Genomic DNA, 23,547 nt, shown 5'->3' with positions numbered 1-23,547 from the left:
TAGAGTTAAGTTTATAGATATGTGTATGCTTGTAGTTACATTAATCTGTGCTTATGACATGTATTTTTTAATGCTGCAAACTGTTTAATAATAAAAGCATCCATTTCGTGCTATTCAACCTGGTCTATTGAGTCTTTCTCTGCACTACAGTTCCCTGCACCTAAGTCCAAGGTCTAGAACCGTAGGGGAGAGTGGGTCGAACCACTCAAGGGTAATTATTGCACGAAGCCTGGTAGGAGACCAGAACGAGCAAGAGAAACCCCCTACAGAGATGGCGACCGCAGCAGGACCTTGGCAGCAGGAATGTAGTGTGTTAGATCAAGGTCTGAATAAACGGAATGTGATGGATGAGAGAATAGCGGATTATGTTTTTGGGAAGGTAAACCTTACAAAACAGTGGATATCTGACCTATTAAGAGATAGGCGCCCGCTAGACGCAGCCATCAAGTGGACAGAAAGTAAAGAGCATAAGAAATCGGTAGAAAAGGCGGTCTGGCTGATGTGTTACAAGAAGCAAGTCCAGCTTTTGGACCAGGTCGTTGTGGCACAGACAGCCCAGATCAAAGGGCTGCTCACAGAAGTAGAGGAAAAGGTTGCGGGAGGTCAGAAACTGATTCAATCGCTTAACGTGCTGAATCAGGAGCGCCAATCCGTAACTCACCGCCATGAGACCCGGATAGAGTATTTGGAATGTCAGGTCATTGAGGCCAAGGCCAGTGAAGGTAGAATGAAAGAGAGGTGTTTCCGCCTAGCTAAGCAGATAGCGACACAGGAGGAAAGAATCTTGGGGGCTAGGGCAGCTTATAAGGTGGCCATGGAGGATAGGTCTGAGAACACCGACCATAGCGCTTGCCACAGTGAGCTAGAGGACCTGAGAACGGCCCTAGCAAAGGCAACCGGCTTGGTGTGTCTCATAAACCCGCCAGCGAGCCAGCTACTGTTAGCCAAGGAATCAAAATGACCAATTCCACAGGAGGCAGTTAGGGTACCAGCCCCCGAGCCCTCAGCACCTCCCACCTATACCGAGTCTTGGACTCCGGGGGAGGAAACGGAGAAGTCAGACACAGAGGTTCTTGAGGTAAAGCAACACCAGGTAGTAGAGTCGGGACCAGCACCGATGTGTCCCACGCGACACCGGAGGCTCGGTCCGGACCAGGATGGCGAGGTCGGACCCCTCGTGAATCAGATCATAATGCCCCATAGCGCACGACAGCTAAGGGAAATGATCAGTAACATCCCAAAACTCTCCGAGTCAGGAGATCCCTCCGTGCATTTTCGGGACGTGGAACAAACCGCAGCAGTTAATGACTGCGACGGGGCCGAACTGTCCAAAATGCTCCTGTTCTCCCTGGACAGCTCGCTTCTCCAGTGTCTCCCTGACGAGAGCAAGAGAGGGCGCAAGACGTATGAAGAGGTACGGGACGAGATCCTGGAGATTATAGGGGAGGGTGACGGAACTCCGTTCCTCCGATTGGAAAGGACGGTACAGCTAGAGGGAGAACCCCCACGGGTTTTCGCCGGAAGGTTCACAGAAATCACAGAAATCACAGAAACCCCACAATGCAGTTGAGGCCATTTCAGCCCATCGAGCCTGCACCGACACATATCCCACCCGATCCCCGTAACCCCTACACCAACACATATCCCCCACTATCCCCACAACACCACGTATTTAATCCCCCTAACACTAAGGGTCAATTTATCATAGCCAATCAACCTAACCTGCACATCTTTGGACTGTGGGAGGAAACCGGAGCACCCGGAGGAAACCCACACAAACACGGGGAGAATGTGCAAACTCCACACAGACAGTCACCCGAGGCCGGATTCGAACCCGGGTCCCTGGCGCTGTGAGGCAACAGTGCTAACCACTATGCCACCGTGCTGCCCACAGGTTGTGGCCAGTGTACCGGCGCAGGTGCCCGGGAGGACCGGACCGGAACGCGCTAAATGATGACCAAAGGGCTCATTGGCTCCGGTGTCTGGTCGCCAATTGCTTGCCGCCGGTGAGGGAGCAGGCCAAAGCATGGTTTGACCCCACTAACCCCTGCTCCACGGAGGAAGTAGTACTTGATCAGCTCACGATAAGTTACAGGAACAACAAGAGTAGGGATGTGCCTTCCTCAAAAGGAAAGGTGCATGAGGCGAGGCCTGCAGCTCCTGCTAAAAAGGAATGGCATCAGGAGGGGAATCGTGCCCCCCAAGCCAAGAGCAGTTGTTACGGGTGTGGAAAGGAGGGTCATTGGCGCCGAGACTGTAAAAATCCCTGGAAGGATTTAAAGGGAAAAACTTCCCCAGCCCCGGCACCAGGAGATGGTGCGGTTGTGGATCCCGCTGCGATTGAGTCAATCATACAGACAATGCGGTCTCTGATTACCTCGCAGGGGAAAATAGCTGTCACCACTGGCCTTGCTGCTCCTGAAACTCCGATCACTGTACCCAAGTAACTAGAGTCGGCGCAGCCCGTCTACCTGTGTCCGCTCCGCTACGATGCATGGAGACGACCCCTTGTAGAGATGGAGGTAGAGGAGGTGAAGGAAACTTATCTGTTGGACACGGGAGCATCGTGCACCATAATCCACGCAGATAACCCCACCACCTTGCCCCTGTCCACCGGGGTCCCATATCGTCTGTTGGGCTTCACGGGCGAAGAACAGGCTGGCGCACATTCCCTTCCCCTCTCCCTTCGTTTAGGGCCACTCCGCACCACGTGGAAGTGTATCCTGATGAAGATGGAAGAGGGAGGAGGAACGGGAGTCCTGGGGTCTGATTTCTTGGTAGCCCACGGGATCCACGTGGACCTGAGAAATCATTGTCTCTGGGGAGAGGGTGCGAGTGTGAGGGAGATAGAAAGTGTTAAGGAAACCCCTACGAAGGCGCGGGTTGGCCGGCGAGAAGTAAAATTCTTGGGTCTAACCCTATGCGCTGCTGAGAGAACCATAGACCAGGAGGATGAGCCAGAATCGGTGCAAAATCCGCCGGTCTGCGCCACTCGTACTGTAGAGGTGTCCCGACACAAAAGGTGGTTTAGCATGAAGCGATGCAAACTGTTTAAATCGGGTGCACAAGGGCCAGCAACAGTGGCCAGGTCTGAGGACAAAAATCCTCAGCCTGCGACAGAGTCACAGACCACACAGGCTGGAACAGTGGCCTGCGTGAAGGGAGGAGTCATCCCATTGGAGTGGGAGGTCTCCCCTCTGATTTGGGATTCGGACGAGGAAGAGCCCGAACAGCTCAACCCCGCCCTTGACCCGATCACGGAGGAGGATGAGTCCGAGGACGAAGATCCCGCCCTCGACTCAAGCTTAGGGGAGGTAGGGATTGGGGGCAGAGACTCACTACCTGTAGGGACAGGTGAGGTGGAGTCGGATGCCACAGATCCCGGCCCCGGGGGGCGGAGCCAGAGGGAGGGGAGCCGGAGCCGGCAACTGTGGTGGAACCACAGGCTGTGACGGTGAAGGTCCCGGTCCCCGGTCCGTCAGCCCTGGGAGCCTCGCCCAAGGCAGCCCCTCGTAGGTCGACTCGAACGCCTCAGCCCAGAAAGCAGTGGCCAAGTTCTCCCTATCTTCCCCAACCTCGGTACAGAGCAGCCCGAGAAAGGCACGGTTCCCGTTCAGCAGCGACAGGCTGCGGGGGATCAAAGCCGAAGGTCAGTGCAGCCCCGCCACAGGGAGCGGCACGCTGCAGCCCTCACAGGAATTAAGTAGGCCGCCCGAAGGAGGGCAGCGCTGTACATAGGTTTAGGTAATGATGAGTTAAGTTAGGTAATTGTAATGATAGTTTAAGGTATGTAAAGTTTAAGATAATGGGAATGTTTAAAAGGTAGTTTTCGGAGTCTGCCCAGAATGTGTGGTTGTTTGGAAGTGGGGTCAGGGGACCCCAGCGTCCGTTTAATTAAGCCAGCACCTATTTGGAGCCTGGCTACATCATCTTATCGATTACAGAAACCAAAGATATGATGGAAAGGATTCTCGTAGCGCTCGCGGCGATCGGGTGCGGGCTGGCCTACCGGGGCCGCACCAAGGACGTCATCGTGTTTGGATGTTCCGGGGACACAGCCCCCATCGCGACGGATGGGACGGGGAAGCGAGAGGTTGAGGAAACCGTCACCTACTTCCACCAAGGGAGATGGCCAGGTTGGCTGGGAACGAATTCTACGGAATACTCCAGCAATTTCGGTTTCGCCTACCAAGAGACTTCATTAATGTGCCCTCGGGTGAGGATCCTTGCACCCAGAGTCAGCGTTACCGTGGGAAAGAGGATCTGTTTGGTGTGTAATGGGAACGTACCATTAAGTAGATGGTGGTGGTTACGAAAGCTGGGGAAGGACATGAAGAACTCTACTATCGAGTGGGAACGACTGGGTAACAATACCCATCGGACAATTACGGGGACTCACAGACAATTACGTGTGTGTTGGGACAAATGGTGGGAACCAGATGAAGGGATATATGTCTGTATGTGGGGTTCGAAACGCGTTTGCCCCAAGGGCGTATCCATCTTTTTCCAGAGGCAGTGGCAGGATGAAGGAAAGGGGATGAGATGGGATGTCAGCACTCGGACGTGCGGAGCCCCATACTCCCCGATTCCAGTAAACGCCACTGAACTCATCACCCGCCCACGCAAGCCCCTGCCCACGATTCCGGTAGCACTAGCCCAGAAGGAAGGGTGCCCCACCACCACAAAGGGACCCGGGAACGGTCTAGTATTGGTACCCACCGGTCAGGTGCTGTACCAAGGGGTACACTACGCAGTGGCCTCAGTGATTTTAAACCTCACTGAGGTACGATTGCCGGAGTGGTGTCCCAGGGAAACGGAACAATTGTACCAGGTCATGTTAACCCGAGTGTTCAGACAATTTTACGAGTTTGATTTTGCCGACATCGACAAGGCCAAATTGTACACCACACCACAGGAAGTCTTGGATCGGGTAGGAAGGCAAAGAAGGGGTACTGTAAAGGACATTTTCACTGCTTTTAACACCGGAACGTCTGTTGTCAACGCTCTAGACAACGTGGAGCTGCAGACACAGATCAATGGTTTAAAAGCCCAGTTAAGGAACATACTGACAAGCAAGAATAAGGTAGTGGGTTCTGAGCTACATGAGGACCAAGCCATGACACTACACTTAAAGGAAATAATTGCTGAGCTGGAGAAACACGCTAGAACGGTAAATGCGCTCATTAAGGAGGATCGGAATGCGTCCGATCAGGCTGCGCAGAACGAGGCCTGTGTGCTATACGAGGCGTGGTTACTGGGCGAGGGCCGCAGTAATCTGGAGGATTTAAAACAAGGTTTGGTCCTGTCCTGGATCAGCAACAAGCACTTGCAAGCGCTCCACCCTTTTGAGAACGCATTAAGCCCGTGCCAGCTCAGACTAGCTGCAGAGGCATACCCAGTCCCAGTGGACTGCGGACGCTCAAACCACACTATCATGGGAATAGTGGTAAGGATGCCGGTGTTGGGTCCTGCAGCAAAGCCCGCCCCGGTATACAGGGTGGAGAACATTGGAGTCATTCAGGGGGGTGCACACATTCGTTACGCAGTGGTCCCGCCTTATTTCATCAGATGGGAGCGTACGATGACAGGCACTGACCTCTCAGGGTGTCGTAGCCGGGGAGCACACATCATCCTGTGTCCCCAGCACATGAACGCCTTTTTGAAACCACAGTGCGGGTTCAGAGCCGCTAGCGCGAAGCCGATAAATTGCACCATGGTGGCAATGGCAAAGGACCATGTGCCCCCGCAGGTGGCATATATTGGAGGTGGGACATACTGTGTCACCACTGCAGCGCCTCACTACCGCCACGGACAGCACGAGTGGTTTCCGGTCAGTGACAGCAGTTTCTGTTTCAAACCCAGGGCTGAAGTTCAAGTGGCACAACAATGGATTGTCCCCATTCCTGCACCCTCCACCGTTCACCTCACTGTAAAAGAGAATTTCACGGACTTGTAGCGATTCGTCACGCATTTTGGTTATGTCATTCCCCCTCTCCCCGAACACCTCACCAAGATTTTAAAAGCCGTTATAGTTTCACAGAAGCATTTCTACACACTGGAGCAGAAGACGTTAGAGATAGGGAAAGACATATTGGACATAGTCACCCCACCATGGTGGGACCTGTTCACCAATATAGAGATCCCGGCCTGGATTAGAATAGCATCCCACATCCTAGTAGTGTGTCAGGTTTTAATTGTAATATTTTTATTGTTCGTGCATTGCAAGAGAGGCAAACGCCTCCAGAGGCACGAGAACACAGGAGAACACAGGAGAATGGAGAGAACGCTATGTACGAGTGGGGGAAGAGGACACCCCAGTGTAAGCGGCTAGTATTAAAAGTTAAAGTAGCCCTGCTACTTAATCAGGTTCATCACCACTCATTAGTTTTCTGCTGCATGGAGAGACATAAGATTATGTCAGTGTTAACAGTCAGAAAACCTCCCACGCTCAGAGGACATTCTTCTCTTCCCCAGTTTAATGGGAGCAGCAACTGATTTCAGACAGGGGGCTTCAGGTCCCTGTGCGAGGGAAGTCATTCAAACATGTTAAGCGTTCATTCATTAATATCAATGGGCGAGAGATTTACGCAACATATGGTTTATATAATATCAAACTATATAGTACCTAATTCGCAGTCAGCATCAGTCAGCTCTGAGCAATGAATTTAAGAAAAAAAGTAACCAGATTTTTCTGTGTGAGTGTGTAAATGGAGAGTTCTGGTGAGTGTGTAAATGGAGAGCTCTGGGTGAGTGTGTAAATGGAGAGCTCTGGGTGAGTGTGTAAATGGAAAGTTCTGGGTGAGTGTGTAAATGGAGAGTTCTGGGTGAGTGCGTCAATGGAGAGTTCTGGGTGAGTGTGTAAATGGAGAGTTCCGGGTGAGTGTGTAAATGGAGAGTTCTGGGTTGAAATAAAGAATAGATTGGCCTTCCAAAGCTTGGCTTTATTAACTTTAAAATCAGCAGCATATCTTTCCACATCCAGTCCCAACTAAAGCTAGAAAAGGACTGAATTTAAGGTAGCCACAACACATCATGTGATCATCAACTACCAATGAGATTACAACACATATCCCAAGGCAGTTAACAAACAACGAATCACAATACTTTTACTAATCAAGGAATAATCACCACATTCACCCCTCCTTTTAAAATATACTCCAACCTAATAACTTTTACAATTTACAATTAATTATTTACAACTAAACTATGCACGAGAATAAAACTATTTACATAACACAATACTAAATGAACAACAACAAATAATAACATTACGCATAAGTATTAAGTATCTCTCAACTAAAACAATATACTATAATATTTCAACAATTTTTAAAACATTACTATCAATTTAAAAGTCCATTTTCAATCGGTCGACCGGATATCTTGTTCGTGTCGACCTTCTTAACCTTGGTGAAATTCCTTGCCCTCCCACGCCAGAAGGCACAGAAGTATCTTCAACAGGAAGGCTATCCATATCCCGATTCTCAACGGTTTCCGGATTAGAAATCCCATCAGAAGATGAACTGGGACGGTCATAAACATCTATCAAAGGCTGACTAATAGAAGTATGATTATCTGCAATCGGATTGGAAATATTCGTAGTATCTGTAACAGCATCCACATTATCCGAATCATGACCATTATTAATATCCTCAGAAGAGGGCTGGCCCCCACAAGGAGCCAAGTCTTTAATTGAAACAGTACTTTCTTTCCCATCTTGGAATCGAATATGAGCATATTGGGAATTTGCCTCCAACAGCTCCACCTCCTCCACCAAGGGGTCATATTTTGACAATCTAACATGGCGTCGAAGCAACACAGGTCCCTGCATAGTAAGCCATGAAGGTACCGAATATCCAGTAGTAGATCTCCGCGGATAGTTAAAGAGCCTTTCATGGGGGGTCACATTAGTAGCCGTTGAAAGCAATGATCTAATGGAATGCAGGGCGTCAGGCAGCACCATTTCCCACTGTGTATTCTTAAGGTTCCGGGATGTCAACGCCAACATAACTGCCTTCCAGATCACCCCATTGTATCGTTCACACTGTCCATTACCCTGGGGATTATACGGGGTAGTTCTACTAGTAGAAATTCCCCGACTCTGAAGGTATTCCTTCAACTGGGAAGACATAAAAGAACTTCCCTGATCCGAATGGATATACGCAGGCATCCCAAAGATGACAAAAAGTTGAGTCAAACATTTAATAACTGTAGCAGCTGATACATCCGCACAAGGAAAAACAAAAGGGAACCTTGAAAACTCGTCCACAACAGTAAATATATATCGGTTTTGAGTAGTTGAAGGAAGAGGTCCCTTAAAATCGACACTCAAACGTTCAAAAGGAGAAGTAGCCTTTATAAGATGAGCTCGTTGAGGCTTAAAGAAATTCGGTTTACACCGAGCACAGATAGAACATGATGAAGTCATCCGCTTGACGTCTTCAACTGAAAAAGGCAAGTTCTTACTGCGTACAAAGTGTATCATCCTCGCAACCCCAGGATGACATAAGGCATTGTGAAGATTAATAAGCGTATCTCCGTGAATCACAGAACAATAAGCCCTCGACAGTGCATCAGCAGCAACATTATCCTTCCCCGGACGATAAACTATGTCAAAATGGTAACATGCCAACTCAATCCTCCATCTCATTATTTTATCATTTTTAATCTTTCCAAAATGTTTAACATCAAACATAAAGGACACAGATTTTTGATCAGTTACCAACGTGAAATGTCGCCCCGATAAATAATGTCTCCATTTACGCTATGCTTCTACTATTGCGTATGCCTCTTTTTCTATTGAGGAATGTCTTTTTTCACTATTATTCAAAGTACGTGAGAAAAAGGCCACAGGTCTTCCATTTTGGTTCAAAGTAGCCCCAACTGCAAAATCCGAAGCATCCGTCTCAATCACAAAGGGAACCTGCTCATCAATGGAAAGCACAACTGCTCCTAAAATATCCTTTATTAAAATTCTCAAAACATGTCCTGGCCTCCCATGATAGAGGATATGTCGTAACCCGAATAAGAGGCCAGATCTTCGGTGAAAAATTTGCAATCCAATTAGAATAATAAGAAAACAGTCCAACAACTCGTTGCAAAGCCTTAGAATTAGTAGGACAAGGTAAATCGATCAATGGTCGCAGACGTTCTGGATCTGGTTTAATCTTATTTCCTGAAATAATATACCCCAATAGATTTACCTCAGTAGTCGAAAAGATACATTTCTCTTTGTTAAAAGTTAAACCAACTTTTTCCGCAGCTTGAAGGAATCTTTTTAAATTAGAATCATGCTCCACCCTTGATTTGCCACACACTGTGATGTCATCTAAGTATGAAAAGGTGTCAGAGAGGGAGTTATCACTTATAAAAGCATCCATTGCCCGTTGAAAACAAGCAACACCATTAGTAACACCAAATGGTATTCGGCAAAACTGATACAGCTTTCCACCAGCCTCAAAGGTCGTATATGGTTGATCCTTCTTAACAATAGGAATCTGATGATAAGCACTCTTTAAATCAATAGTGCTAAAAACTTTATACTGAGATACTTTATTGATAAGCTCATCAATCTTAGGCAAAGGGTACGCGTCTAATTGAGTATACCTATTAATAGTTTGGGAATAGTCTATCACCATTTGTTTCTTGTGTCTCTCATTAGTCATGACAACTACCTGTGCTCGCCAAGGCGAACAACTAGGTTCAATGATTCCTTCCAATAAGAGACGTTGAACTTCAGAATTAATAAATTCTCTATCCTGACTACTATATCTTCTTGACTTGGTAGCAATTGGCTTACAATCTGACATCAAATTGGAAAAAAGTGATAATGGAGGAATAGATAAAGAGGTTAATCCACAAATAGATAAAGGTGGCTTAGTCCCTCCAAATGAAAGACTAAGAGACTCGTGTAACTGAAGCACATCATGTCCAATCAAAATATCCGCACAGAGATTAGGCAAAACAGATAGGCGTATATCAGTATACGTATTACCTAGAAGAACCATTTTCACAAAGCAACAACCAGCTATTTGTGAAGTAAGGGTCGTCTGAGCCATACACACCTGATACGTAACAGGCGAAATTTTCAAATGCTTCTCCTTCGCAAACTGAAGACATATAAAACTCGCAGTACTGCCCGTATCTATAAGGGCCTTCACTTCCAACCCATTAACTTGAGCCGTAACTATAGCTTTGTTTAGGCCATGAGCAAATGCAGCAGAAATTGATGCAATAAACGCCCTATCTAAAGGCTGAATAGTCACAGAAGAGGTAGTGGAGGAAGACCCTCCCACACCAGGAGAAGGGAAGGTAATTGAACCTGATGATTTGCACACACGTGCATAATGACCTCTCTTGCCGCATTTACTACACACAGCCTCCCGAGTAGGACACTTCAGACGAGGGTGCCGGATATTCCCACAAAAATAACACTTCTGAATCCTAGAGGCAATGGCCGCCGAACTAGAAACTGTTTCAAAATCTAGTAAACCACTCCCATTAAGTCCACATAATTCCTTTTCATCCGAAACTGCCGAAACCATAGTCGCAGGCTGATTAAAAAGAGCATAAGAATCCGAACTTCTCTGAGCCACATCCAATGTAGAAGCTTGCTCAAAAGCACTTTTAAGTTCCAGAGTCTTATTTTCTAACAACCGCTGACGAATTGATCTAGACAGTAATCCATTAATAAAAGCATCCCATACCGATTCGTCCTTATATTCTTCAGCCGTCACAGCCTTATAATTACAGTCAACACTAAGGCACCGAAGTGCTTGTAAATAAGTATCCAAAGATTCTCCCACCTGCTGCCTACGGGCAGATAGAAGATGACGTGCAAATACCTCATTCTTTGGTTTAACAAAAATCTTTTCCAATGTAGAAATAGCCTCTTCATAAGTTTTACAGTGCAAAATATATTTATATACATCCGGGTCAATGTAGTTGATCAGCATATTCAGCTTATTTAGAGCCTCTTGATCCAACACACCCAAAAAGTTTTTAAATGTACAATACCAATGTTTCCATTTATCATCCACTCCAGCAGAATTGGGGTCAGCCATGAATCGTTCTGGTTGAAGATATCGCTCCATTCTAACATAACATAAAGTTAATAAATTGAAATACAGAATAGATTGGCCTTCCAAAGCTAGGCTTTATTAACTTTAAAATCAGCAGCATATCTTTCCACATCCAGTCCCAACTAAAGCTAGAAAAGGACTGAATTTAAGGTAGCCACAACACATCATGTGATCATCAACTACCAATGAGATTACAACACATATCCCAAGGCAGTTAACAAACAACGAATCACAATACTTTTACTAATCAAGGAATAATCACCACATGGGTGAGTGTGTAAATGGAGATTTCCTAAATGGAGAGTTCTGGGTGAGTGTTTAAATGGAGAGTTCTGGGTGAGTGTGTAAATGGAAAGTTCTGGGTGAGTGTGTAAATGGAGAGTTCTGGGTGAGTGTGTAAATGGAGAGTTCTGGGTGAGTGTCTAAATGGATAGTTCTGAGTGAGTGTGTAAATGGGGAGTTCTGGTGAGTGTGTAAATGGGGAGTTCTGGGTGAGTGTGTAAATGGACAGTTCTGGGTGAGTGTGTAAATGGGGAGTTCTGGACGAGTGTGTAAATGGGGAGTTCTGGGTGACTGTGTAAATGGAAAGTTCTGGGTGAGTGTGTAAATGGGGAGTTCTGGGTGAGTGTGTAAATGGAGAGTTCTGGCTGAGTGTGTAAATGGAGAGCTCTGGGTGAGTGTGTAAATGGGGAGTTCTGGGTGAGCGTGTAAATGGGGAGTTCCGGGTGAGTGTGTAAATGGGGAGTTCTGGTGAGTGTGCAAATGGAGAGCTCTGGGTGAGCGTGTAAATGGAACGTTCTGGGTGTGTGAGTAAATGGAGAGTTCTGGGTGAGTGTGTAAATGGAGAGCTCTGGGTGAGTGTGTAAATGGAGATTTCTGGGTGAGTGTGTAAATGGAGAGTTCTGGGTGAGTGTGTAAATGGGGAGTTCTGGGTGAGTGTGTAAATGGAGAGCTCTGGATGAGTGTGTAAATGGAGAGTTCTGGGTGAGTGTGTAAATGGGGAGTTCTGGGTGAGTGTGTAAATGGAGAGTTCTGGGTGAGTGTGTAAATGGAAGCGTTCTGGGTGAGTGTGTAAATGGAGAGTTCTGGTGAGTGTGTAAATGGAGAGTTCTGGGTGAGTGTGTAAATGGGGATTTCTGAGTGAGTGTGTAAATGGAGAGTTCTGGGTGAGTGTGTAAATGGAGAGTTCTGAGTGAGTGTGTAAATGGGGAGTTCTGGGTGAGTGTGTAAATGGAGATTTCTGGGTGAGTGTGTAAATGTAGAGTTCTGGGTGAGTGTGTAAATGGGGAGTTCTGGGTGAGTGTGTAAATTGCGAGTTCTGGGTGAGTGTGTAAATGGGGAGTTCTGGGTGAGCGTGTAAATGTATAATTCTGGGCGAGTGTGTAAATGGCGAGTTCTGTGTGAGTGTGTAAACGGGGAGTTCTGGGTGAGTGTGTAAATGGAGAGTTCTGGGTGAGTGTGTAAATGGGGAGTTCTGGGTGTGTGTGTAAATGGAGAATTATGGGTGAGTGTGTAAATGTAGAGTTCTGGGTGAGTGTGTAAATGGGGAGTTCTGGGTGAGTGTGTAAATGGCGAGTTCTGGGTGAGTGTGTAAATGGGGAGTTCTGGGTGAGTGTGTAAATGTATAATTCTGGGCGAGTGTGTAAATGGCGAGTTCTGTGTGAGTGTGTAAACGGGGAGTTCTGGGTGAGTGTGTAAATGGAGAGTTCTGGGTGAGTGTGTAAATGGGGAGTTCTGGGTGTGTGTGTAAATGGAGAATTATGGGTGAGTGTGTAAATGGAGAGTTCTGGGTGAGTGTTTAAATGGGGAGTTCTGGGTGAATGTGTAAATGGGGAGTTCTGGGTGAGTGTGCAAATGGAGAGTTCTGGGTGAGTGTGTAAATGGAGAGTTCTGGGTGAGTGTGTAAATGGAGAGTTCTGGGTGAGTGTGTAAATGGAGAGTTCTGGTGAGTGTGTAAATGGGGAGTTCTGGGTGAGTGTGTCAATAGAGAGTTCTGGGTGAGTGTGTAAATGGTGAATTCTAGGTGAGTGTGTAAATGGAGAGTTCTGGGCGAGTGTGTAAATGGAGAATTCTGGGTGAGTGTGTAAATGGAGAGTTCTGGGTGAGTGTGTAAATGGAGAGCTCTGGGTGAGTGTGTAAATGGGGAGTTCTGGGTGAGTGTGTAAATGGGGAGTTCTGGTTGAGTGTGTAAATGGGGAGTTCTGGTGAGTGTGTAAATGGAGAGCTCTGGGTGAGCGTGTAAATGGAACGTTCTGGGTGAGTGTGTAAATGGAGAGTTCTGGGTGAGTGTGTAAATGGAGAGCTCTGGGTGAGTGTGTAAATGGAGATTTCTGGGTGAGTGTGTAAATGGAGAGTTCTGGGTGAGTGTGTAAATGGGGAGTTCTGGGTGAGTGTGTAAATGGAGTGCTCTGGGTGAGTGTGTAAATGGTGAGTTCTGGGTGAGTGTGTAAATTGGGAGTTCTGGGTGAGTGTGTAAATGGGGAGTTCTGGGTGAGTGTGTAAATGGAGAGTTCTGGGTGAGTGTGTAAATGGTAGCATTCTGGGTGAGTGTGTAAATGGAGAGTTCTGCATGAGTGTGTAAATGGAGATTTCTGGATGAGTGTGTAAATGGAGAGTCCTTGGTGAGTGTGTAAATGGAAGAGTTCTGGGTGAGTGTGTAAATGGAGAGTTCTGGTGAGTGTGTAAATGGAGAGTTCTGGGTGAGTGTGTAAATGGGGATTTCTGAGTGAGTGTGTAAATGGAGAGTTCTGAGTGAGTGTGTAAATGGAGAGTTCTGAGTGAGTGTGTAAATGGGGAGTTCTGGGTGAGTGTGTAAATGGAGATTTCTGGGTGAGTGTGTAAATGTAGAGTTGTGGGTGAGTGTGTAAATGGGGAGTTCTGGGTGAGTGTGTAAATGGAGAGTTCTGGTGAGTGGGAAATGGGGAGTTCTGGGTGAGTGTGTCAATAGAGAGTTCTGGGTGAGTGTGTAAATGGAGAATTCTGGGTGAGTGTGTAAATGGAGAGTTCTGGGTGAGTGTGTAAATGGAGAATTCTGGGTGAGTGTGTAAATGGAGAGTTCTGGGTGAGTGTGTAAACGGGGAGTTCTGGGTGAGTGTGTAAATGGGGAGTTCTGGGTGAGTGTGTAAATGGAGAGTTCTGCGTGAGTGTGTAAATGGGGAGTTCTGGGTGAGTATGTAAATGGGGAGTTCTGGGTGAGTGTGTAAATGGAGAGTTCTGGGTGAGTGTGTAAATGGGGAGTTCTGGGTGAGTGTGTAAATGGAGAGTTCTGAGTGAGTGTGTAAATGGAGAGTTCTGAGTGAGTGTGTAAATGGGGAGTTCTGGGTGAGTGTGTAAATGGAGATTTCTGGGTGAGTGTGTAAATGTAGAGTTCTGGGTGAGTGTGTAAATGGGGAGTTCTGGGTGAGTGTGTAAATGGAGAATTCTGGGCGAGTGTGTAAATGGAGAGTTCTGTGTGAGTGTGTAAATGGGGAGTTCTGAGTGAGTGTGTAAATGGAGAGTTCTGGGTGAGTGTGTAAATGGGGAGTTCTGGGTGAGTGTGTAAATGGAGAATTATGGGTGAGTGTGTAAATGGAGAGTTCTGGGTGAGTGTTTAAATGGGGAGTTCTGGGTGAATGTGTAAATGGGGAGTTCTGGGTGAGTGTGCAAATGGAGAGTTCTGGGTGAGTGTGTAAATGGGGAGTTCTGGGTGAGTGTGTAAATGGAGAATTCTGGGTGAGTGTGTAAATGAAGAGTTCTGGGTGAGTGTGCAAATGGAGAGTTCTGGGTGAGTGTGTAAATGGAGAGTTCTGGTGAGTGTGTAAATGGTGAGTTCTGGGTGAGTGTGTCAATAGAGAGTTCTGGGTGAGTGTGTAAATGGAGAATTCTAGGTGAGTGTGTAAATGGAGAGTTCTGGGTGAGTGTGTAAATGGAGAATTCTGGGTGAGTGTGTAAACGGGGAGTTCTGGGTGAGTGTGTAAATGGGGAGTTCTGGGTGAGTGTGTAAATGGGGAGTTCTGGGTGAGTGTGTAAATGGAGAGTTCTGGGTGAGTGTGTAAACGGGGAGTTCTGGGTGAGTGTGTAAATGGGGAGTTCTGCGTGAGTGTGTAAATGGGGAGTTCTGGGTGAGTGTGTAAATGTGGAGTTCTGGGTGAGTGTGTAAATGGAGAGTTCTGGGTGAGTGTGTAAATGGGGAGTTCTGGGTGAGTGTGTAAATGGAGAGTTCTGAGTGAGTGTGTAAATGGAGAGTTCTGAGTGAGTGTGTAAATGGGGAGTTCTGGGTGAGTGTGTAAATGGAGATTTCTGGGTGAGTGTGTAAATGGGGAGTTCTGGGTGAGTGTGTAAATGGGGAGTTCTGGGTGAGTGTGTAAATGGAGAATTCTGGGCGAGTGTGTAAATGGAGAGTTCTGTGTGAGTGTGTAAATGGGGAGTTCTGGGTGAGTGTGTAAATGGAGAGTTCTGGGTGAGTGTGTAAATGGGGGGTTCTGGGTGAGTGTGTAAATGGAGAATTATGGGTGAGTGTGTAAATGGAGAGTTCTGGGTGAGTGTTTAAATGGGGAGTTCTGAGTGAATGTGTAAATGGGGAGTTCTGGGTGAGTGTGCAAATGGAGAGTTCTGGGTGAGTGTGTAAATGGGGAGTTCTGGGTGAGTGTGTAAATGGAGAATTCTGGGTGAGTGTGTAAATGGAGAGTTCTGGGTGAGTGTGCAAATGGAGAGTTCTGGGTGAGTGTGTAAATGGAGAGTTCTGGTGAGTGTGTAAATGTTGAGTTCTGGGTGAGTGTGTCAATAGAGAGTTCTGGGTGAGTGTGTAAATGGAGAATTCTAGGTGAGTGTGTAAATGGAGAGTTCTGGGTGAGTGTGTAAATGGAGAATTCTGGGTGAGTGTGTAAATGGAGAGTTCTGGGTGAGTGTGTAAACGGGGAGTTCTGGGTGAGTGTGTAAATGGGGAGTTCTGGGTGAGTGTGTAAATGGGGAGTTCTGGGTGAGTGTGTAAATGGAGAGTTCTGGGTGAGTGTGTAAACGGGGAGTTCTGGGTGAGTGTGTAAATGGGGAGTTCTGGGTGAGTGTGTAAATGGAGAGTTCTGGGTGAGTGTGTAAATGTGGAGTTCTGGGTGAGTGTGTAAATGGAGAGTTCTGGGTGAGTGTGTAAATGGGTAGTTCTGGGTGAGCGTGTAAATGTATAATTCTGGGCGAGTGTGTAAATGGCGAGTTCTGTGTGAGTGTGTAAACGGGGAGTTCTGGGTGAGTGTGTAAATGGAGAGTTCTGGGTGAGTGTGTAAATGGGGAGTTCTGGGTGTGTGTGTAAATGGAGAATTATGGGTGAGTGTGTAAATGTAGAGTTCTGGGTGAGTGTGTAAATCGGGAGTTCTGGGTGAGTGTGTAAATGGCGAGTTCTGGGTGAGTGTGTAAATGGGGAGTTCTGGGTGAGTGTGTAAATGTATAATTCTGGGCGAGTGTGTAAATGGCGAGTTCTGTGTGAGTGTGTAAACGGGGAGTTCTGGGTGAGTGTGTAAATGGAGAGTTCTGGGTGAGTGTGTAAATGGGGAGTTCTGGGTGTGTGTGTAAATGGAGAATTATGGGTGAGTGTGTAAATGGAGAGTTCTGGGTGAGTGTTTAAATGGGGAGTTCTGGGTGAATGTGTAAATGGGGAGTTCTGGGTGAGTGTGCAAATGGAGAGTTCTGGGTGAGTGTGTAAATGGAGAGTTCTGGGTGAGTGTGTAAATGGAGAGTTCTGGGTGAGTGTGTAAATGGAGAGTTCTGGTGAGTGTGTAAATGGGGAGTTCTGGGTGAGTGTGTCAATAGAGAGTTCTGGGTGAGTGTGTAAATGGTGAATTCTAGGTGAGTGTGTAAATGGAGAGTTCTGGGCGAGTGTGTAAATGGAGAATTCTGGGTGAGTGTGTAAATGGAGAGTTCTGGGTGAGTGTGTAAATGGAGAGCTCTGGGTGAGTGTGTAAATGGGGAGTTCTGGGTGAGTGTGTAAATGGGGAGTTCTGGTTGAGTGTTTAAATGGGGAGTTCTGGTGAGTGTGTAAATGGAGAGCTCTGGGTGAGCGTGTAAATGGAACGTTCTGGGTGAGTGTGTAAATGGAGAGTTCTGGGTGAGTGTGTAAATGGAGAGCTCTGGGTGAGTGTGTAAATGGAGATTTCTGGGTGAGTGTGTAAATGGAGAGTTCTGGGTGAGTGTGTAAATGGGGAGTTCTGGGTGAGTGTGTAAATGGAGTGCTCTGGGTGAGTGTGTAAATGGTGAGTTCTGGGTGAGTGTGTAAATTGGGAGTTCTGGGTGAGTGTGTAAATGGGGAGTTCTGGGTGAGTGTGTAAATGGAGAGTTCTGGGTGAGTGTGTAAATGGTAGCATTCTGGGTGAGTGTGTAAATGGAGAGTTCTGCATGAGTGTGTAAATGGAGATTTCTGGATGAGTGTGTAAATGGAGAGTCCTTGGTGAGTGTGTAAATGGAAGAGTTCTGGGTGAGTGTGTAAATGGAGAGTTCTGGTGAGTGTGTAAATGGAGAGTTCTGGGTGAGTGTGTAAATGGGGATTTCTGAGTGAGTGTGTAAATGGAGAGTTCTGAGTGAGTGTGTAAATGGAGAGTTCTGAGTGAGTGTGTAAATGGGGAGTTCTGGGTGAGTGTGTAAATGGAGATTTCTGGGTGAGTGTGTAAATGTAGAGTTGTGGGTGAGTGTGTAAATGGGGAGTTCTGGGTGAGTGTGTAAATGGAGAGTTCTGGTGAGTGTGTAAATGGGGAGTTCTGGGTGAGTGTGTCAATAGAGAGTTCTGGGTGAGTGTGTAAATGGAGAATTCTGGGTGAGTGTGTAAATGGAGAGTTCTGGGTGAGTGTGTAAATGGAGAATTCTGGGTGAGTGTGTAAATGGAGAGTTCTGGGTGAGTGTGTAAACGGGGAGTTCTGGGTGAGTGTGTAAATGGGGAGTTCTGGGTGAGTGTGTAAATGGAGAGTTCTGCGTGAGTGTGTAAATGGGGAGTTCTGGGTGAGTATGTAAATGGGGAGTTCTGGGTGAGTGTGTAAATGGAGAGTTCTGGGTGAGTGTGTAAATGGGGAGTTCTGGGTGAGTGTGTAAATGGAGAGTTCTGAGTGAGTGTGTAAATGGAGAGTTCTGAGTGAGTGTGTAAATGGGGAGTTCTGGGTGAGTGTGTAAATGGAGATTTCTGGGTGAGTGTGTAAATGTAGAGTTCTGGGTGAGTGTGTAAATGGGGAGTTCTGGGTGAGTGTGTAAATGGAGAATTCTGGGCGAGTGTGTAAATGGAGAGTTCTGTGTGAGTGTGTAAATGGGGAGTTCTGAGTGAGTGTGTAAATGGAGAGTTCTGGGTGAGTGTGTAAATGGGGAGTTCTGGGTGAGTGTGTAAATGGAGAATTATGGGTGAGTGTGTAAATGGAGAGTTCTGGGTGAGTGTTTAAATGGGGAGTTCTGGGTGAATGTGTAAATGGGGAGTTCTGGGTGAGTGTGCAAATGGAGAGTTCTGGGTGAGTGTGTAAATGGGGAGTTCTGGGTGAGTGTGTAAATGGAGAATTCTGGGTGAGTGTGTAAATGAAGAGTTCTGGGTGAGTGTGCAAATGGAGAGTTCTGGGTGAGTGTGTAAATGGAGAGTTCTGGTGAGTGTGTAAATGGTGAGTTCTGGGTGAGTGTGTCAATAGAGAGTTCTGGGTGAGTGTGTAAATGGTGAATTCTAGGTGAGTGTGTAAATGGAGAGTTCTGGGTGAGTGTGTAAATGGAGAATTCTGGGTGAGTGTGTAAACGGGGAGTTCTGGGTGAGTGTGTAAATGGGGAGTTCTGGGTGAGTGTGTAAATGGGGAGTTCTGGGTGAGTGTGTAAATGGAGAGTTCTGGGTGAGTGTGTAAACGGGGAGTTCTGGGTGAGTGTGTAAATGGGGAGTTCTGCGTGAGTGTGTAAATGGGGAGTTCTGGGTGAGTGTGTAAATGGGGAGTTCTGGGTGAGTGTGTAAATGGAGAGTTCTGGGTGAGTGTGTAAATGGGGAGTTCTGGGTGAGTGTGTAAATGGAGAGTTCTGAGTGAGTGTGTAAATGGAGAGTTCTGAGTGAGTGTGTAAATGGGGAGTTCTGGGTGAGTGTGTAAATGGAGATTTCTGGGTGAGTGTGTAAATGGGGAGTTCTGGGTGAGTGTGTAAATGGGGAGTTCTGGGTGAGTGTGTAAATGGAGAATTCTGGGCGAGTGTGTAAATGGAGAGTTCTGTGTGAGTGTGTAAATGGGGAGTTCTGGGTGAGTGTGTAAATGGAGAGTTCTGGGTGAGTGTGTAAATGGGGGTTCTGGGTGAGTGTGTAAATGGAGAATTATGGGTGAGTGTGTAAATGGAGAGTTCTGGGTGAGTGTTTAAATGGGGAGTTCTGAGTGAATGTGTAAATGGGGAGTTCTGGGTGAGTGTGCAAATGGAGAGTTCTGGGTGAGTGTGTAAATGGGGAGTTCTGGGTGAGTGTGTAAATGGAGAATTCTGGGTGAGTGTGTAAATGGAGAGTTCTGGGTGAGTGTGCAAATGGAGAGTTCTGGGTGAGTGTGTAAATGGAGAGTTCTGGTGAGTGTGTAAATGTTGAGTTCTGGGTGAGTGTGTCAATAGAGAGTTCTGGGTGAGTGTGTAAATGGAGAATTCTAGGTGAGTGTGTAAATGGAGAGTTCTGGGTGAGTGTGTAAATGGAGAATTCTGGGTGAGTGTGTAAATGGAGAGTTCTGGGTGAGTGTGTAAACGGGGAGTTCTGGGTGAGTGTGTAAATGGGGAGTTCTGGGTGAGTGTGTAAATGGGGAGTTCTGGGTGAGTGTGTAAATGGAGAGTTCTGGGTGAGTGTGTAAACGGGGAGTTCTGGGTGAGTGTGTAAATGGGGAGTTCTGGGTGAGTGTGTAAATGGAGAGTTCTGGGTGAGTGTGTAAATGGGGAGTTCTGGGTGAGTGTGTAAATGGAGAGTTCTGGGTGAGTGTGTAAATGGAGAGTTCTGGAGGCTTCAGCCGAATGATACCAGGGTTTAATGAGTTAATTTACGAGGCCAGGTTGCATAAGGTTGCTTTGTATTGCCCTGATTTAGAAGGTTCAGGGTGATCCGACTGACATGTTTGAAATGAGAAAAGGGTTCAATTGAGTAGAGAGAGAAACTATTTCCTCTGGTGGGGGGAGTCCAGAACAAGGGGGCATCACCTTAAAATTAGAGCCCGGCCGTTCAGGGGTGATGTCAGGAAGCACTTCTTCACACAAAGGGTGGTGGAAATCTGGAACTCTCCCCCCCAAAAAGCTGTTGAGGCTGGGGGTCAATTGGAAATTTCAAAACTGAGATTGATCGTTTTTTGTTGGGTAAGGGTATTGAGGTATAGGGAGGAAAGGCAGGTTGGTGGAGTTGAGGTGCAGATCAGCCATTATCTAATCGAATGGAGGAGCAGGCTCGATGGGCTGAATGGCCCACCCCTGCTCCTGTTTACCAATGTTTCCTCCTGTGTTTTTTAATCAGCTGAAGGTGAGGCGACGATGGAAGTAATCTCAGGGTTGTGTGACCTGCAGAAATGATTTGTACCTTTGGCTGTTCATCAGTGGCAGAAAATGAGGAAACATTGAATGCAAATGAACGGGTGCCATACAATTACTAGATTAATAAGTTTATTCCAGTACTGTATGGGGAGCGGCCATCAGCTTGAATATCTGCTCTCGGACTGCATTTCTAAATGTCCTGTTAAGAGAGTGTGTCAAGGGTCAGGAAACTTAATTATACCATAACTAGATAGAAATTGCTGAATGATAAAGGGAACATCTAGCTAGATTCAGGCGGAAATTACTGCTTTAATACTGCTGCAGAATGACTATTTTTAATACAATTATGTCGAAGCCCGGAAAAAATTTAAATACTCTCACTTGGGTCTTCCAGGGGCAGTGAATCGCCCGCTCACAAAAGAACGGAATTGAAAGGCTCTGCATTTGAATTTTGAACCTTGAAAATATTATTTTGTCTGATATGAAAACACATTATAGGTATTTAGGCAAAATATGTTGTGAAATGAGATATCTGACAGCTGGTGTGAAGATTACCGGTACTGTGCTTGCGGTTTCTGCTTTCCCCCTGCCCGCACATTGTTAGACTGTGCCAGTGCTTTTGTCGACAGGGTACCCTGGAGAACACTGAATCCCATGGCTGAAGATTAATCAACATGACTCCATTACCCAGGGCTAACAGCAATTTTGCCTGACAATATGCATATTGCTGCTCTGCCCCACATTTAATTTCCTAACAGATCCGATATATATCTTGCTGTTGAAACAGACCAGCTAGCAATAGACACGGGAGTGCCCTTGTCAGTCGAGGCTGCAGGAGGGGGAAAGCAGCGCCGAAATGAGTGTTTGGATAGGCGATTCAGATCTTGGCTAGAATTGTGATCCACAGCAACACTTTCAGTTCTCAGGAAAGCACTAACTGTTCCCAAGACATTTCAGCTGAACATCTTAGAAGTGTGTTGCGTGATTGTATACGAGTGTGTTTAAATTCAGCAGCCTCTCGTATCCAGCAAAGACCCAAGCGTGAAGAGAGCACAGGCTCCAGCACTCCTGGTCGAATCTCCTGCCTGCTCTCCCCTCCAGCACAGCTCCCCGCTGGACTGCGGAATTAGTCATTAAATATTAGTGAAAACAGCCATTGAAGAATCTGCAAAAGAGGGGCATCTGGGCATTAGGTTTGGGTGGAATCGCCTCACTGGAAGTTTGGGATTGCTGGTGTTTTCTCTGAAGAATTTAAGTCTGAAGTTTTTTTTAAGGAACACAAGTTCATATAGTAAAACTCTCATCATTTAAACGTAATTGGTCCCAGATCCCCGGGTTGGTCTCAGATCCCCTGGTTGGACAGAGATTCCTGGGTTGGGCAGAGATTCCTGGGTTGGGCAGAGATTCCTGGGTTGGGCAGAGATTCCTGGGTTGGGCAGAGATTCCTGGGTTGGGCAGAGATCCCCTGGTTGGACAGAGATTCCTGGGTTGGGCCTAGATCCCCCAGTTGGGCAGAGATCCCCTGGTTGGGCAGAGATTCCTGGGTTGGGCCTAGATCCCCCAGTTGGGCAGAGATCCCCTGGTTGGGCAGAGATTCCTGGGTTGGGCAGAGATTCCTGGGTTGGGCAGAGATTCCTGGGTTGGGCAGAGATTCCTGGGTTGGGCAGAGATTCCTGGGTTGGGCAGAGATTCCTGGGTTGGGCAGAGATTCCTGGGTTGGGCCTAGATCCCCCAGTTGGGCAGAGATCCCCTGGTTGGATAGAGATTCCTGGGTTGGGCAGAGATTCCTGGGTTGGGCCTAGATCCCCAGGTTGGGCAGAGATCCCCTGGTTGGACAGAGATTCCTGGGTTGGGCCTAGATCCCCCAGTTGGGCAGAGATCCCCTGGTTGGACAGAGATTCCTGGGTTGGGCCTAGATCCCCAGGTTGGGCCCACCTCCTACAATTATCAAAAGAAAACCATGTGAAGTCATGTAATGTTGCCACGATTCCGAGCAAATCTCAGTTGCCATTTTAGCATCAGGACCTTTTGAGACTGGAAGGTGGGTGGGGAGCCAAAGGGGACAAAGAGCACAATGCAGTGTTGTCCTAAATTAGATCCATTTCGACTCCAGAATCCCTTCTGCAGTGAATTGGACATGGATTCTATTCAAGAGCAAACTGTAGCGATGTGTTACCTGACATGAATACAGTGTTTACATTGCCTCACAACACTGACACACATAGTAGTGTTGAAGGTTTAAGAATCACCTTGTTGCTGTAGGTAAGGAAGGAGAGTGGGCCAAGCATTGGGTAGATTGTACAAGCTGCAGCCACAGTCCACTGGTGATTGATTGTGTGAATATTTATTCCTGTGGAAAAGACACCAAACAAGTGAACTGTTCACGACCTTGGTCTCGTATTTGAACCCGAGATGAGCTTCTGACCACATATCCGCACCATTACTAAGGCCGCCCATTTCCACCTCCAGAATATCGCCTGTCTCCGCCCTTGCCTCAGCTCATTGGCTGCTGAAACCCTCAATAAACTTGAGCTAATCCAAGACTCTGCTGCCTGTATCCTAACTTGCACCAAGGCCGTTCACCCAGCACCCCAATCTTCCCCATCATTTGTTTTGGCTGCGCTCCCCTTTTAAGGGGCCGCGTACCCCATTCACAATTTTGTGCATGCACAAAGTTTCAAAGTTTAACATTGAAAAAGCCGGGCTGCGCGGGATTGGAAGAGAGATGCGCGCCCCCAGAAATGCTGCCAATCACCCCTGTGTTCGCTGACCCACATTGGCTCCCGGTTAAGCAAAGCTTCGATTTTAAAATTCTCAAACTTGTTTTCAAATCTCTCCATGGCCTTGTCCCTCCCTAACTCTGTAATCTCCTCCAGTGAGGTTAAAGTGCTCCTCCAATTCTGGCCTCTTGAGCATCCCCAATTTTAATCGCTCCACCATTGGCGGCCGTGCCTTCAGCTGCCTGGGCCCTGAGCTCTGGAATTCCCTCCCTAAACCTCTCCGCCTCTCGACCTCT

This window comes from Somniosus microcephalus, chromosome 10, assembly GCF_052327205.1.
Source record: "Somniosus microcephalus isolate GS21.2 chromosome 10, FLI_Smic_1.0, whole genome shotgun sequence".
Lineage (NCBI taxonomy): Eukaryota > Metazoa > Chordata > Chondrichthyes > Squaliformes > Somniosidae > Somniosus > Somniosus microcephalus.
Note: the sequence above shows the minus strand (reverse complement) of the source record.